Genomic DNA, 15,254 nt, shown 5'->3' on the forward strand with positions numbered 1-15,254 from the left:
GAGTCAATGTCAGCTTCAGTTTCTACATCAGTGGGTAACCACAGGAAAGGGGACTAGGATGTGAAAGAACAGACCAAGACCCCACACTCCACCCTCCAGTATTTAAGATTACTAGACTATTCTGGGGGTAGACAGAGGAGAAAGAAGACTTTTGGATAGAAAATGATTTTTACACTTTTTAAAAGAACACTTCTGAGTCTTAAGATTCCAATGAGAACATTTTTAATTAACTGGATGTGACACAAGTTATAGAACTAGGCTGAGACACCATTAAGGGAGCTTACTACCCAGCAGGCAAAGAGTTTTAAAAAAACACAGTTAGTAGCAATTAAGGGAAAAATAAGATCCTTTCACGTTTATACCTTAACATAAGGAAAGATTCTCACTAAATTGGTTAAGCATGGTAATGTTTGCACTCTTTGAATGTGAGTTGAAGTGTTGCCTCTCCTAAGTAACATATTTATGTTTCCAAGGTGGTTTTCATGGAGACAAAAGGTGGAGAAGGACAGTCCTGTGAAGTGGCTGCAACATTTGAAGGTAACAGTAAGTCTTTATCAAGAGCCAGACATGCCTTAGAATAACAGGTAAATAAATAATTTAAAGCAGAGGCCTCACATTACCAGACTAAGTCCCAACCAATCAAATCATGTTCCTCATTTGAAATTCCTCTAAGTGTCACAAAGGTTGTTGTGTTTGTGATGTGGGTTTTGACTGTCCTCATGTTACCAGAAAGGGGTCCTGATCCAGACCCCAAAAGAGGGTTATTGGATCTCGCACAAAAAAGAATTTGAGGCGAATCCATAAAGTGAAAGCAAGTTTACTAGGAAAGTAAAGGAATGCAGGAATGGCTACTCCATAGGCAGAGCAGCCCCACGGGTTGCTGGTTGCCCACTTTTCCGGTTATTTCTTGATTATATGCTAAACAAGAAGTGGATTATTCATGCCTCCCCCTTTTAGACCATATAGGGTAAACTGTGATAGCGCTGATGGGAGTGTAGCAGTGAGGACAACCTGAGGTAACTTTCATCATCATCTTGGTTTTGGTTTGGTGGGTTTTAGTCGGCTTCTTTACTGCAACCTGTTTCATCAGCAGGGCCTTTACGACCTGTATCTTGTGCCTACCTCTTATCTGATCCTGTGACTTAGAATTCCTAACTGTCTGGGAATGTAGCCCAATAGGCCTCAGCCTTATTTTACCTAGCCCCCCTATTTAAGATGAAGTTGCTCTGGTTCCAACACCTCTGAGTTGAATAAAAAGCATTCAAAAATAACCAAACATAAAACTTTATGTGGATAGAGAATCAGAAAGACTGTGGTGACAGTTCTGAGTCAAACGTTCGCCATTTTCCCCTCCTTCCTGTAATGAAATTAGACTCTGGAGAAGTTCCAGGATTTAACAAACCCAGGAATAATAGTCTGCATTTCAACACTGAAAAGTTTCTTACTCTGTTTATCAACTATGAGGACTATGACTAAAATATTACAAGAAATAACTCATGTCTCAAGACTCAGAGCCAAATTAATTTCACATATCTATAATTTGCTACACAAACAACACTTTCCCAGAGGCCTCTGTTCCTATAGGTCAACAAACATGAAATGACTCCACGGTGAGACTTCTAGGCTTCAGACAAGTCCACAGCCTCAGGTAATTATGATCTGAGGTGGTTTTGAAGCTCCTCTTACACACACACACACACACACACACACACACACACACACACACCCCAAGCCCATCCCTCCGACCCCCTGCACCCTGCCCCATCTCTGGGCCAAAACTTTCTTTCCAGTGGGTCTGAAAAGTACTGCCTGAAATTCTCAGCATTCCTGTCATTCCCTAAAGGCTGAGGCAGCTCTCTAAACATTCTTTCAGGCACCTGAGGAATTGGGCCACCAGCTCTTCTGTGGGGAGCCAACAGGAAATTAAGTATAAAGGGCAGCAAAAGTAATTGGGGAGATGACAGTGAGGCATAAAGGAAACATAAAGAAGGGTGGGGGTGCAAGAAAAGAAGCCTGGTCTACCTACACACTTTGCCCTGCAGACGGTTCTACCTCTCAGCACGTGTGATGACTTACCTAGGAATGGAATGTGACAGGGGAGGGGAAGCTGGTACAAAGCTGTGGAGGCTGGAAAGGAACCCAGGGCCCTATTGCAAATCCTGAATAGTGACTTTTAGCTAGAATCACTTGCCAGAAGCTTGGGAAAAAAATGTTTTCACTGAGGGCCTAATTGGATGTCAGAAGCCTTCTACAGAAAGCCTGGCTCCTAGAGCTTCCTAGCTGCTGAGATGGGCTATCCTGGCAAGAATCCTCTCCCTCCTCCTTTCTTTCCCTCTTGCTCGCTTCCCCTTTCCCCTCCTTTTCTCTTTTCCATACACAGTCTGACAGTTTATTTGGGACAATTCTTTGGAGAACTGGGATACACCTGCAGTATATTCATTTTTAAGCCACGGACAAACCACTAGAGGGCAATGCCATCACTAATTGCTGAAACTTTCCTGATTTCCTCTGGCTTCAGCATTCAGCAGGCCTATCCACACATCCTGTGACAGGATGTTTCTGAACTTTTCCTTCAATTCTCATTGTAAATAAACAACCTCGAGGTGAATACATCCAGATGCACATCATAGCAACATGCAGCATGAATTGCACAGGCCAAAGTTTCTGGTCTATCCAGAACAATCTTGCCTAATATGCACCACAGTTCAGAAACCAGAGCTTAAACTTGCATTTTTGTCCTGAATTTCTGCCTGAATTTTGGAATTTCTCTCAAATGCTATCTCTAAGGGCAAAAGGAGCCCTTCAAAGAAATGAAAAGTTAAATAATCCAGCACAGCCCATTTGTACAGGATTTCTGTTTGTTTCCATATTCAAGTTACAAGTACTTGGTTTGCTTAAATGCAGGGTTGCCCAAATGGTCAAAAGCTATTAGTAGATTAGTCATGTATGCAAACATGGGGAGCAGGGGCACATGATTCTCACTGCTTAAGAAACTATGTGTATAAACGGGGTCCCAGTAAATTTGGTCCTAGCCGGGGCATACCAAAGAAAGCAAAGCTAGCCAGGGGTAGTGGCTAATGTCTGTAATCCCAACACTTTGGGAAGTTAAAGCAGGAGGATCACTTGAGGCTGGGAGTTCAAAGTTTGCCTGGGCAACATAGCAAGACCCCATCTCTAAAAAAATAAAAATAAATTAGTCAGGTATGTACTATTATACAGGTGTGCTCCTGTAGTCCCAGCTCCTCAGGAGGCTGGGGTGGGAGGATCCTTTGAGCCCAGGAGTTTGAAGCTGCAGTAGCTATGATCACACCACTGCACTCCAGCATGGATGACAGAGCAAGACCCTGTCTGAAAAAAAAAAAAAAAAAGGGGAAGGGAAGGGAAGAGAAAGAGAGAGAGAGAGAGAGAGAGAAAGAAAGAAAAGAAAAGAGAAAAAAGAAAAGGCTGCTAGAAATCTTAAACTCGGCTGGGTGCAGTGGCTCATGCCTGTAATCCCAGCACTTTGGGAGGCCAAGACGGGCAGATCACCTGAGGTCGGGGGTTGGAGACCAGCCTAGCCAACATGGTGAAACTCCGTCTCTACTAAAAATACAAAAATTAGCCAGGCATGGTGGCGGGAGCCTGTAATCCCAGCTACTCGGGAGGCTGAGGCAGGAGAATCGCTTGAACCCGGGAGGTGGAGGTTGCAGGGAGCCGAGATCGTGCCACTGCTCTCCAGCCTGGGTGACAGAGTGAGACTTCTCAAAAAAAAAAAAAAAAAGAAAAAAAAAAGAAATCTTAGAACTCCTTGAACTTTTTTGGCAGAATCTCCCTTCCTATGAGTTCAACTAGTGTTCCTAGGCATACACTCTGCACTCCTGTATAGGGGCAGACTAGCATCTGACTTCTCAGAGACTAGTGTTTCAAGAATTTATGCAAACTAACCTACTGAAGTTAGACTGAAGATCTGGGTAAAAATGTAAATCAGAAAGTATTCAATAAATCAGGTAAAGGACATAACAGGCTATTCATGGACTGGAATACTGCTGCCTCCAGCACTGGTGCTGTAGTTCTTCAAGTACAGCACTTCTTCAAATATTTGCTAATGTCAAGCTTATCCTCCATTTATCAGCAGAGGCAGATAAGGTGAGGAAAATATTTGTAGGCAGAGAGATTTCTGGAATTTTCCTACAGTGCTGAAATACCATCCAGAGTTCAAGTGGGCCATATTTGGACAATGATTGCTATGTTATTTTTTCTATCTCTTGTATTTTCACTGCTATATAATAACATTAACACTCTTCACAAGGTCAGTACTATTTACCTGAGACTTTCCCAAATCTTTCCCATTCTCTCCCCTCAAAAGTTCATTAACCCATTCTATGTTTCTGAAGGAAAAAATATAATGGAGGAAAAGTTTATTGAGATCAGTCAGGTGGGGATTGTAATTCACCAAATCTGCATTTACTAGGAGGAAGATAGAGCAGAAAACTAGTCCCAGGGTTTAAAGATTACAATTCATAGAAGACTCCTATGGTTGGGCCAACACTATATTTCACAGCAGGTGAAGAGAGAAAAAGTACAGGAAAACAAACAAGGATGAAAGTATGGTGCAGGAGGGTGCACAGTGAATAGAAGAAAATGCTACAGAAGATTACTCCTCACCGAGCAAAACCTGACTAGGTGGAACATGGACTGAAGGTGGAGATGAATTCAAAAGTTTTACAGAGGGCACCTGTCACCTAATGACAGCCCCAACAAAGCATCATGGCCTTTTCTTTTACAGGCACTTTGTTTACAGGACAAATCAAGGAAATCAGGGAAAAGGCACCTTTTCTCTTCCAGATCACTTTTAGAATTCAAGATTTCGTACACTGGGACAAATAAAAACACATAGCTAGGAAAGGGTTGATGAGATCCCACTTGTAACTTGGCTAAATAGAGTTGTTTCAGTACCTGACAACTTGAGTTCAATCTGTATTATTCTGAATGTATAATTGATGTGGCCATCAGTTTCCAGTAAAGGAACTTTTGTTTTGCTTCCCCCCCCCCCCCCCCACTTTCACTTAGGAGAAATGGCTTTCTCCTTAGGAAATGTTCGCATGCCCTCAGAAAATGTGTTTGGAATAGAAAGACTCCCCAGAATCAGATTAAAATGCCAGCAGAGTTGAGTATGTTCTTCCCATTTTTGAGCTAGTTAAATGACAACTCATGCCATTCTCCACGCAGGGAGAATGAGAAGTTTCTCAGGTAAAACTATTAAAGCCATGGAACCATTTACTTAGTGTGATTATTAAAATCCTATGGCACTCTGGTGAACAGTGTTGTGGACTGGCAGCCAGAATATCTTTTCCAATTCTAGCCCCTATATTTCCTGGATTTATAGAAGCAAAGCAACTAGGAAAGCTGTAGGTCTTCTCACCCATTTTGTAGATATTTATTGAGTAACTACCTAATGTTTTAGGCACTGGACTACAATAATAAATCAGATCTAGCACAGTCCTTGCCTTCACAGTTCAGAGTCATGAAGGAAACAAACCAGTAAAAAGGCAATTGTAACTTCATTCCCACTAGCATGGCCATCATAAAAGAGAGAGAGAGGAGATAAAAAAAGGAAAGAAAGAAGTGTTGGTGAGGACACAAAGCAATCAGAACCCTCATACAGTGTTGGTGTCAATGTAAAATGATGCGGCTACTCTAGAAAAGTCCTCCCAAAGCTCAATACAGAATCAGAATAACCATAGGATGTAGCAGTATCACTGCTAGGTACATACTCAAGACCATTGAAAACATATTGCCATACAAAAACTTGTACACAAATGTTAATAGAAGCATTATTTATTAATACTCAAAAAGTGAAAACAATCCAAATGTCCATCAGCTGACGAATGGATATACAAAATATGGTATATACATACAATGGAATATTTCAACCACAAAATGAAATGAAGTACTGATACATAATACAACATGGATGAACCTTAGAAACATTTAGTGCAAGAAGCCAGACACAAAGGGACAAATATGGTATGATTCTGTTCATATAAAATGTCCAGACTAGGGAAATAAATAGAGATAAAAAGTAGATTAATAATTGTCAGGGGATTGGGGGAAGGTGAAACACGGAGTGGCTGTCAATGGATGTGTATGTGGGTTCTTTTAGGAGTGATGAAAATGTTCTCAAATTATATAGTGATTGCATAACCTTATAGATATATTAAAAACCACTGAATTGTACAATTTAAAAGAGTGACTTATGTTACGTAAATTATATCTCAATAAGACAAGATAATTATAATACAATAAGATGGCCATATTAGAGGGTGCTAGTCTACATGTGTGGGGATAGTGTTGGAGAAGAGGTTCAGAAAAGCTTTCTGAAAAAAATGACTTTTAAGCAGTGATCACAAAAGAAAAGCAGGAGTAAGAAGGAAAAGGAGGAAGAATGGATCAATGCTAAAGGAACAGCAGAATATGCCCACGGCAGAGGGGAGAGAGCACATGGTACATTTGGAGGAATAGTGGTCCTGCTGGGCTGAAACATGGTGTTCACAGTGGAGAGAAGTAAGGCTAGGGATAGAAGGAGCAAACCAGCCATGCTAAAGAATTTCTATTTTATCCTAATTATATCAGGAAACCCTCGAAAGAGCTAAAGCACAGGAACGACAAGATCTGATCTGTTCTTTGGAAAGGTTGTTCTAAGTGCAACTCGAAGAACAGACTGGAGGTAAAGCAAGCATAGGGGCCAAGAGATTGGTTAGGAGGTTATTGCACTAACACAAGTCTGACCTGACCAAATAGGGAAAATTGGAAGGTACCGGGGAAGTTCTTCCAAGCTCCCTGTAATGCTCTGCCAACTATAACAGTACTAGGCTCTGCCAGGAAGCAAGATGTGGTTTTATAAGGAGGTGGTGCCAATGCTCAGGCTGGTAGCAAGGCTTCCAGCAGACTCTACTCCTTTTGGCCCAAACTTTATACTCAATCTCCTCTAGACTTGGGCTCCCTTTTCCCTCCACAATGAACATAAAGATCCTCACCATGTGCAACAGGGAGATAGTCTACTGTAAGAGTATGAATTTGAGTCAGAAGCACCTAAGTTCAAATTCCTAGCCTGCCATTTCCAAGCTTATGTGATAAGATATACTTAACCTCTGATCTCAGTTTTCTCGAATGTGAAATTAGGAAGATAATAACATATCTCAGTTTTGTGCTAAGGATTACATGTGACTACAGATGTAAAAAAGCCTTGCACCAGGCCTGCCATTTGGTAGGTGCTCAATAAATGTAGTCTCTGTGCTCTTTGAATCACAATCCTATAGTTACAACTGTGTTCAGAATTGGTAGGTTCTTGGTCTCGCTGACTTCAAGAATGAAGCCGCGAACCCTCGTGGTGAGTGTTACAGTTCTTAAAGATGGTGTGTCCGCAGTTTGTTCCTTCTGATGTTTGGACATGTTCGGAGTTTCTTCCTTCTGGTGGGTTCGTGGTCTCGCTGGCTTCTGGAATGAAGCTGCAAACCTTCGCAGTGAGTGTTACAGCTCTTAAGGCGGTGAGAGTTGTTCGTTCCTCCCATCTGGAGTTGTTCATTCCTCCCAGTGCGTTCATGGTCTTGCTGGCCTCAGGAGTGAAGCTGCAGACATTCGTGGTGAGTGTTACAGCTCATAAAGGCAGTTGCAGACCCAAGGAGTGATTAGCAGCAAGATTTATTGCGAAGAGCAAAAGAACAAATCTTCCACAGTGTGGAAGAGTACACGAGTGGGTTACCCCTGCTGGCTCGGGCAGCCAGCTTTTATTCCCTTATTTGGCCCCACCCACATCCTGCTGATTGGTCCATTTTACAGAAAGCTGATTGGTCCATTTTACAGAGAGCTGATTGGTCTGTTTTGACAGGGTGCTGATTGGTGCATTTACAATCCCTGAGCCTGACAGAGTGCTGATTGATTGGTGTATTTATAATCCTCTAGCTAGACATAAAAGTTCTCCAAGTCCCCACTAGATTAGCTAGACACAGAACACTGATTGGTGTGTCTACAAACCTTGAGCTAGACACAGGGTCCTGATTGGTGCATTTACAATCCCTGAGCTAGACACAGTGCTGACTGGTGCATTTACAATCCTCTAGCTAGACACATAAGTTCTCCAAGTCCCCACCAGATTAGCTAGATACACAGTGCTGATTGGTGCATCCACAAACCTTGAGCTAGACACAGGGTGCTGATTGGTGCATTTACAAACCTTGAGCCAGACACAAAGTGCTGATTGGTGCATTTACAATCCTCCAGCTAGACATAAAAGTTCTCCAATTCCCCATCAGATTAGCTAGGTGCAGAGTGCTGATTGGTGCATCCACGAACACCGAGATAGACACAGAGTGCTGACTGGTGCATACACAATCCTCCGGCTAGACATAAAGTTCTCCAAGTCCCCATCTGACTCAGGAGCCCAGCTGGCTTCGCCTAGTGGATCCCACGCCAGGGCTGTGGGTGGAGCTGCCTGCCAGTCCCGCGCCACACAGCTGCACTCCTCAGCCCTTGGGCAGTAAATGGGACCGGGCGCCGCGGTGCAGGGGGTGGCACCCGTCAGGGAGGGTCAGGCCCGGGACTCGGGCATGGTGGGCTGCAGGTCCTGAGCCCTGCCCCACAGGGAGGCAGCTGAGGCCCGGCGAGAATTCGAGCATGACGCGAGCGGGCCGGCAGTGCTGGGGGAGCCGGCGCCCCCTCTGCAGCTGCTGGCCCGGGTGCTAAGCCCCTCACTGCCGGGGGCCAGCCGGCCGCTCTGAGTGCGGGGCCCACCAAGTGTGCACCCACCCGGAACTCGCGCTGGCCTGCGAGCACCGCGTGCAGCCCCAGTTCTCACCCAGGCCTCTCCCTCCACACCTCCCTGCAAGCAGAGGGAGCTGGCTCCGGCCTTGGCCAGCCCAGAGAGGGGCTCCCACAGTGCAGCAACAGGCTGAAGGGCTCCTCAAGCATGGCCAGAGTGGACACCGAGGCCGAGGAAGTGCTGAGAGCAAGTGAGGGCTGCTAGCACGTTGCCACCTCTCACAATCATAATTCTTCAATGCAAGCATGACACCAAAGGGTGAGGCCTGCTACTGTCAAAATTTTAGTGAGCTAGGAGGACTATTCCATATTTTCCTAGAAATAGGTATTTGCTAGTTGACAAACATAAGTTATTTGTATCCATGATTCCTTAAAATACCATTTCAAAGCCAAATGTATTTAGGGCCGGGCACAGTGGCTCATGCCTGTAATCCCAGCACTTTGGGAGGCCAAGGCAGGTGGATCACCTGAGGTCAGGAGTTTGAGACCAGCCTGGCCAACAAGGTGAAACCCCATCTCTACTTAACATACAAAAATCAGGCGGGCATGGTGGCAGGTGCCTGTAACCTGAACTACTCGGGAGGCTGAAGCAGGAAAACTGTTCAAACCCGGGAGGCAGAGGTTGCAGTGAGCCAAGATCACGCCATTGTACTCCAGCCGGGGTGACAAGAGTGAAACTCTGTCTCAAAAACAAACAAACAAAAAAACAAAGTCAGATGTATTTAAATTAATTCCTAAAAGGAAAGATCTGAGAGCTCCTCAGACAAGTCATCGAATCAGGCTTGTTTATGCTCAAGCAGGAAGGCCAAAGTTCCAGGTAAAGGCTCTCCTTTCTAGAATCAGCATAACTGCAAGGCAGCAGACCATATAAATAGTTTGAGGCTCTGAACAAATGGAATGTTGTCTGGAATGATAATGTGGAAAGAGTTCATGTTAACACAGCAGGCCATTTAATGTAAAGAAACACGTTTTAAAAGCTACCTAGAGCTTTCTGGGTACAAGTGTTTTGTTCAGGTTTTTATGCAGACAGAAACAGTTTAAAAACAGGCAAGGATCGAAGGTATCAAAATGTGTTTTAAAACCTATCCGAAGGAGTTGATTACTATCAGCACTAAAACCCAGCCTTTACTTTCCTCCTTAACCAAGATGCAGTTCCTAGAGATAAAATATAATGTTAACACTGATCTAATATAGTAAACAATCCTCAGACCTTTGGAAATATTTCTCCCTCTCTCTACACACACACACACACACACAAACACACATTTTATATCTTTCATGTATCCCTCTCCCCCTCCTTCCATACTGTGAAGTAATATTTAACCCCAAAGAAATAACAACCTTTTTAAGTTTGTTTCCTTCTTTGCTAATCACTGCAATGGATTTCAGAAAGCACAAGGTGGCAGAAGCACACTAGAAATCCAACTGGAATAAAGGCTGCAGCAATTTGAACATCATGAAAATGGCAGCAAACTCTATTTTTTATAAAAAATAAATGAGTACTTTTTCATCATAACAAACGTGCTCAATAAAATTTCGAAAATATGACAGGTAGAAAAAGGAAAGGGGATTGTATTACCGAGACATATGGACAAATGTTTAATTCTTCCTACTACAATTATTAGTTGTGATTTTATCAGATATGCAACTTTATACCCTCCCTTTTAAACTCTAACAATAAGAGCACTTTCAAAGCTGCTTTAGTCAAACATCTCTTTGTTTCAAAAAAGATTTAAGGCATCTGCATGTGTCCATATTTTTATAAACATTTTCAAAAGATCATTGATTAGAATATGGCTAATTTTATCTAGCCATTTTCCCATTAGCAATGATTACTTTAAGTTAAACATCATCAATGACACCTGAGCCAGTAAATTTACATTTTAAGATCTCATTTCAAAAACCAAACAAACAGGCTGGGGGCAGTGGCTCACGCCTATAATCCCTGTACTTTGGGAGGCCAAGGTGGGAGGATCACCTGAGGTCAGGAGTTCGAGACCAGCCTGACCAACATGGAGAAACCCCGTCTCTACTAAAAATACAAAAATTAGCCGGGTGTAGTGGTGGGCACCTGTAATCCCAACTACTCAGAAGGCTGAGGCAGGAGAATCGCTTGAATTCAGGAGGTGGAGGTTGCAGTGAGCCGAGATCGCGCCATTGCACTCCAGCCTGGGCGACAGTGAGACTCCATCTCAAAAAACAAAAAACAAATAAAAACAGCCATCTGAGAAATCAGACATGAACAAATGAAATATTCCAAAACAGAATCAAATGATGCTATCCTGTTTACTTTTTGCACTGGCCTGTGGGTACTTGGACCTTTGTTTTCTTATTTTACAAACCTATATCTACAGTGTGTGTTTAGAAAATCATTTTATATGTCGAAAATATAACAAAATAATTTTAAAAATACTTAAGTATTGTGGTAGCAGTCAAAAGTTATTTATACTTTTAAAAGATTGCTACCAACTAGATTTGCCCCTGGAAAAATAACCAAAGCCATAATTCATTTGCTACTTTGGAATCAACCTGAATGCTAAAAACAACTGTATAAAATCATTTGGTCTAGTCATCTGCTTTAGACAGGTGAAAAGCCATTATTATTCCCCTCTATTATGGGCTCAGGCAAATAAAGCCAACATCAGTGGCAGATAGTACTCAGAACCCTGTCAAGTATGGGGAAAATTCTGTATCTCCGGATGTCTTGTGACCTTAATTCAGACCTTTAATCCACAGGTCAAAATATGTAAAATTAGAAATAATGTAATGACTCTTCCCCCTTTTAACTGAAACTCATTTTTCTCTATTAAATGAGCAAAACAATGACTTCCATGAGAGAGGAAATTCAATTGTCAGGAACAAATGTTATTACATTCCAGCACCTTCCGAATGTTTAGTCTTGAGTCTTTCTTTTGTAAGCACTAACTAAGCAATCACAGGGAATTCTCTTTAAGGAGGATTCTCATTCATGATTTTCTCCAGGCCCCAGTGAGAACTCTAAATTAAAGGGCTCTCACTCTTTATGGCTTCACTTGCTTCTTCCTTCCCCAGAAGCTTTGAAGAAATTTCCCTTTTTATTCAAATGTGCTCAGCCAGGTCAGAGAGGAGATTTCCTGAACTCTGAGCACAAAGGTTAAATCTTCCATGGTCTAACACCTTGCAAGCTGCAAATAACTGAAGAGAGGAAAAAAGATCACCTTAAAGAAATTATTAGTATAGAATCTATCTGCACTTTCTCTATATTTCTTCTCCTTAGGCCTGCATGAGAAATTCAAGACCAGGTCTGGATAATTCAACTATAAACTCAGCATCAGAATGTTTTTTGCCTTCCTATTTGCTAAGGTTTCCAAAAACTGGCTTATCCATTTCCAGAGCCCTGGAAAAAATTTGAAAACATGAACTATATTAATAATAATGTGCCTTCTCTATAGAGCATCCACATTTAAAAGCCTAGAGATCCTGGCTTGGGAAAGCTAGAAAAGTAAATACCAACTATGATGACTGGAGAAACTAATTTAAATTCCTCTGCTGAATCTTGTCCCCAGACTTCCAATAAAAATAAGTTAGGTTTTGGCCCTGAACTATTCCTTACAAAAATTGCTTATCGTTATACAAGAATAGTTTCCCTATTTTCTGTTTATTTGTTTTTCCTCTAGTTCTATTCTTTCCCACATAGATTAAACCAAAATAAGATTAGCCAAACCTAATTTGATTCTAATCCAAGCCACACACCCTATGTATTCCATTACAAATCAAGTTTAATTTACTGACTTCCTTGGGTCCCAAATGAATGACCTACTGGAAGCTACGAAAGGGGTCACAGAGTAAGACTGCAGGCCAAAAAAAGAATGTGAAAAACACAAGCAAGCCTGGAAACAAATTCACCCAAAGACATAACTTGGTTAAGATGTTTCTTGTGGAATTTGAATGCTAAAAGATCAAGTCTCCTAACAGGAAAAGCAGCCAACAGAGAAGCAGATGCATTCACATTCACTCATCATTCGTTCGTTCATTCATTCATTCAACAATTATGCATACACCTCTCATAGTCATGAGTTTTAACAACAGCAGAAACTTCAGGAGAGTATTTGCTTTCTGGTGCTCAGTTCTGCACTGAAGCCAGTCTTCCATTACCACAGGATTTTTTCTGTATGTTGTAAAATCTGTGAACATAAACTTTAGTTTTTATCTGCTTTTAGTTTTTGGTAATTTGGAAGCTGAATTAAAAACATCCCCTTTAATTTTGCCAACGAGTAGCTTTTAGATTCTTCTAATCCAAGGGATTTTAGACCTTCTGAAGTCAAGGTTTACTTCTAAAGAATAAAGAATTTTGGCTGGGCGCGGTGGCTCACGCTTGTAATCCCAGCACTTTGGGAGGCCGAGGCGGGCGGATCACGAGGTCAGGAGATCGAGACCACAGTGAAACCCCGTCTCTACAAAAAATACAAAAAATTAGCCGGGCGTGGTGGCGGGCGCCTGTAGTCCCAGCTACTCGGGAGGCTGAGGCAGGAGAATGGTGTGAACCTGGGAGGCGGAGCTTGCAGTGGGCCGAGACTGCGCCACTGCACTCCAGCCTGGGCGACAGAGCAAGACTCTGTCTGTCTCAAAAAAAAAAAAAAAAGAATAAAGAATTTTGTTTGCTAACGATGTGAAAGTAAGAGCTAATATAATAGCTACATATGGTCTTAAACCAGTGATAAGTCACTAATGTTGTTACAGCTTATGTTACAAATGTTCACAATATTTTTGATCCTCAAAATCACCCTGACAGCAGTAGTACTCCAGAGAGGTGTGAGGAGACAAGTGAAAAACCCAAAAAGAAGAAAAAGCAAAAGCCCCAGGAGGTTTCTCAGGAGAAAACAGAAAGATATCTCTTTCTCCAAAACCAAGAAAAAGAAATCTTTTTCCAAGGACGAATTGATGAGTAGTGAACTTGAAGAGACTGCTGGCAGCACCAGTCTTCTCAAGAGGAAGAAGTCTTCACCCAAGACAGAAACAGTTAATGACACTGAAGAGGCAGGCAACAGAAGTGTCTCCAAGAAAAAGAGGAAATTCTCCAAAGAGGAGCCAGTCAGCAGTGGACCTGAAGAGGCTGCTGGCAGCAAGAGCAGCTCCAAGAAGAAAAGGTTCCATAAAGAAGCCCAGGAAGATTAGAATGCAAATGGACATTCTCTGGGAGGCGGGGCATACCATAGCCCAAGGTGACATTTCCTACCATGTCCAGTTCCCCAATAAAAACAAATTCACACACACACAAAAATCACCCTCATGAAATAAGAGAGGAATTATTATGACCACTTTGAAGATCAGGAAATTGAGGCTCAGGAAAGGGAAATGATATGTCCAAGGTCCCTTTTTCTAAGTGGTGAATTCAAATCTTAAGACTATCTCATCACTGTTCTTTTCTACTTTTCCTCAATTAATATTTAAAATTAAGCTTTTGTGTATTTTGTTCTAGGGGTTGGGATTATCAAGCTATACACATATATAAAATTCCTCCTTAGCCTAGGCAACATGGTAAAACCCAATCTCAACAACAAAAAAATACAAAAATTAGCTGGGCATGGTGGTGTGCATCTGTAGACCCAGTCACTTAGGAGGCTGAGGTGGGAGGATAGCCTTTAGGCCCCAGAGGCAGAGGTTGCAGTGAGCCAAGATGGCACCATTGCACTCCAGCGTGGGGCAACAGAGCCCGAAACTGTTTCAAAAAAAAAATAAAAAATTCCTCCTTATGATTCAAGAGATTCCTGCACAGTCCTCAATCTTTGGTTTTGCTTTAAGAACAGATCATCTGCCCCATTTGGCTTAAAAACAAAAATTAAACACATAATACAAACATGAGACTACAAATACATTAGACTTCCAATAAACAGAACAAAAATGTTCACTGTTTAGTTACAGCATGTCATTTGGTGAACAGAAAATTAGAAAAATCACTTTAGTCCCCATTTCAGCATTATTTAACTAGAAAACCTTGGGTAAATCTCTCAAATTCTGTGCCTCCGTTTGTATACACTATTAAATGGGTATAAAAAATTGTCCTTCAAATGTTATAACCAGTACAAAATCATTAAATCTAAAATTGGTATATATTTCCTAGTACTACTGGTATAAGAATTCTGAAAAAAGAGAGGAAAGGTTCATTTCAGCTTCGTCTCACGCAATAGTTAACATACAAGGTACTTTTTAAGCTTGTTTAGTATCTAGAATATTGTGTACACATTCATTAAATTCCTTAAATTCTTTTTACTGATATCCCTTTGGACCCTGAATCCAAAATTATGTAGCCATTTTCCTTATTACACAAATAGACTGGTTTGCACAGGTTACACAGTATGTTAATGGTAGAATCAAAGGTCAAAATGTCTGATCCATATCCTAACCATGCCAGGATCATCCACTGCTAACAAGATAGAACTGTGACAGTCTCTTTAACGTTAGCAGAATTCTCTAAGCTG

General features: G+C 41.8%; 1 pseudogene; it reads left to right on the top strand.

Moving 5' to 3' along the window:
- Nucleotides 1-13,950, top strand: part of LOC116479663 (nucleolar protein 56-like) — a 29,853-nt pseudogene extending 15,903 nt beyond the window's left edge.
- The last annotated feature ends 1,304 nt before the right edge of the window (nt 13,951-15,254 follow it).

The sequence above is a fragment of the Hylobates moloch genome, unplaced genomic scaffold (genome assembly GCF_009828535.3).
Source record: "Hylobates moloch isolate HMO894 unplaced genomic scaffold, HMol_V3 SCAFFOLD_12, whole genome shotgun sequence".
NCBI classification, from domain to species: Eukaryota; Metazoa; Chordata; class Mammalia; order Primates; family Hylobatidae; genus Hylobates; species Hylobates moloch.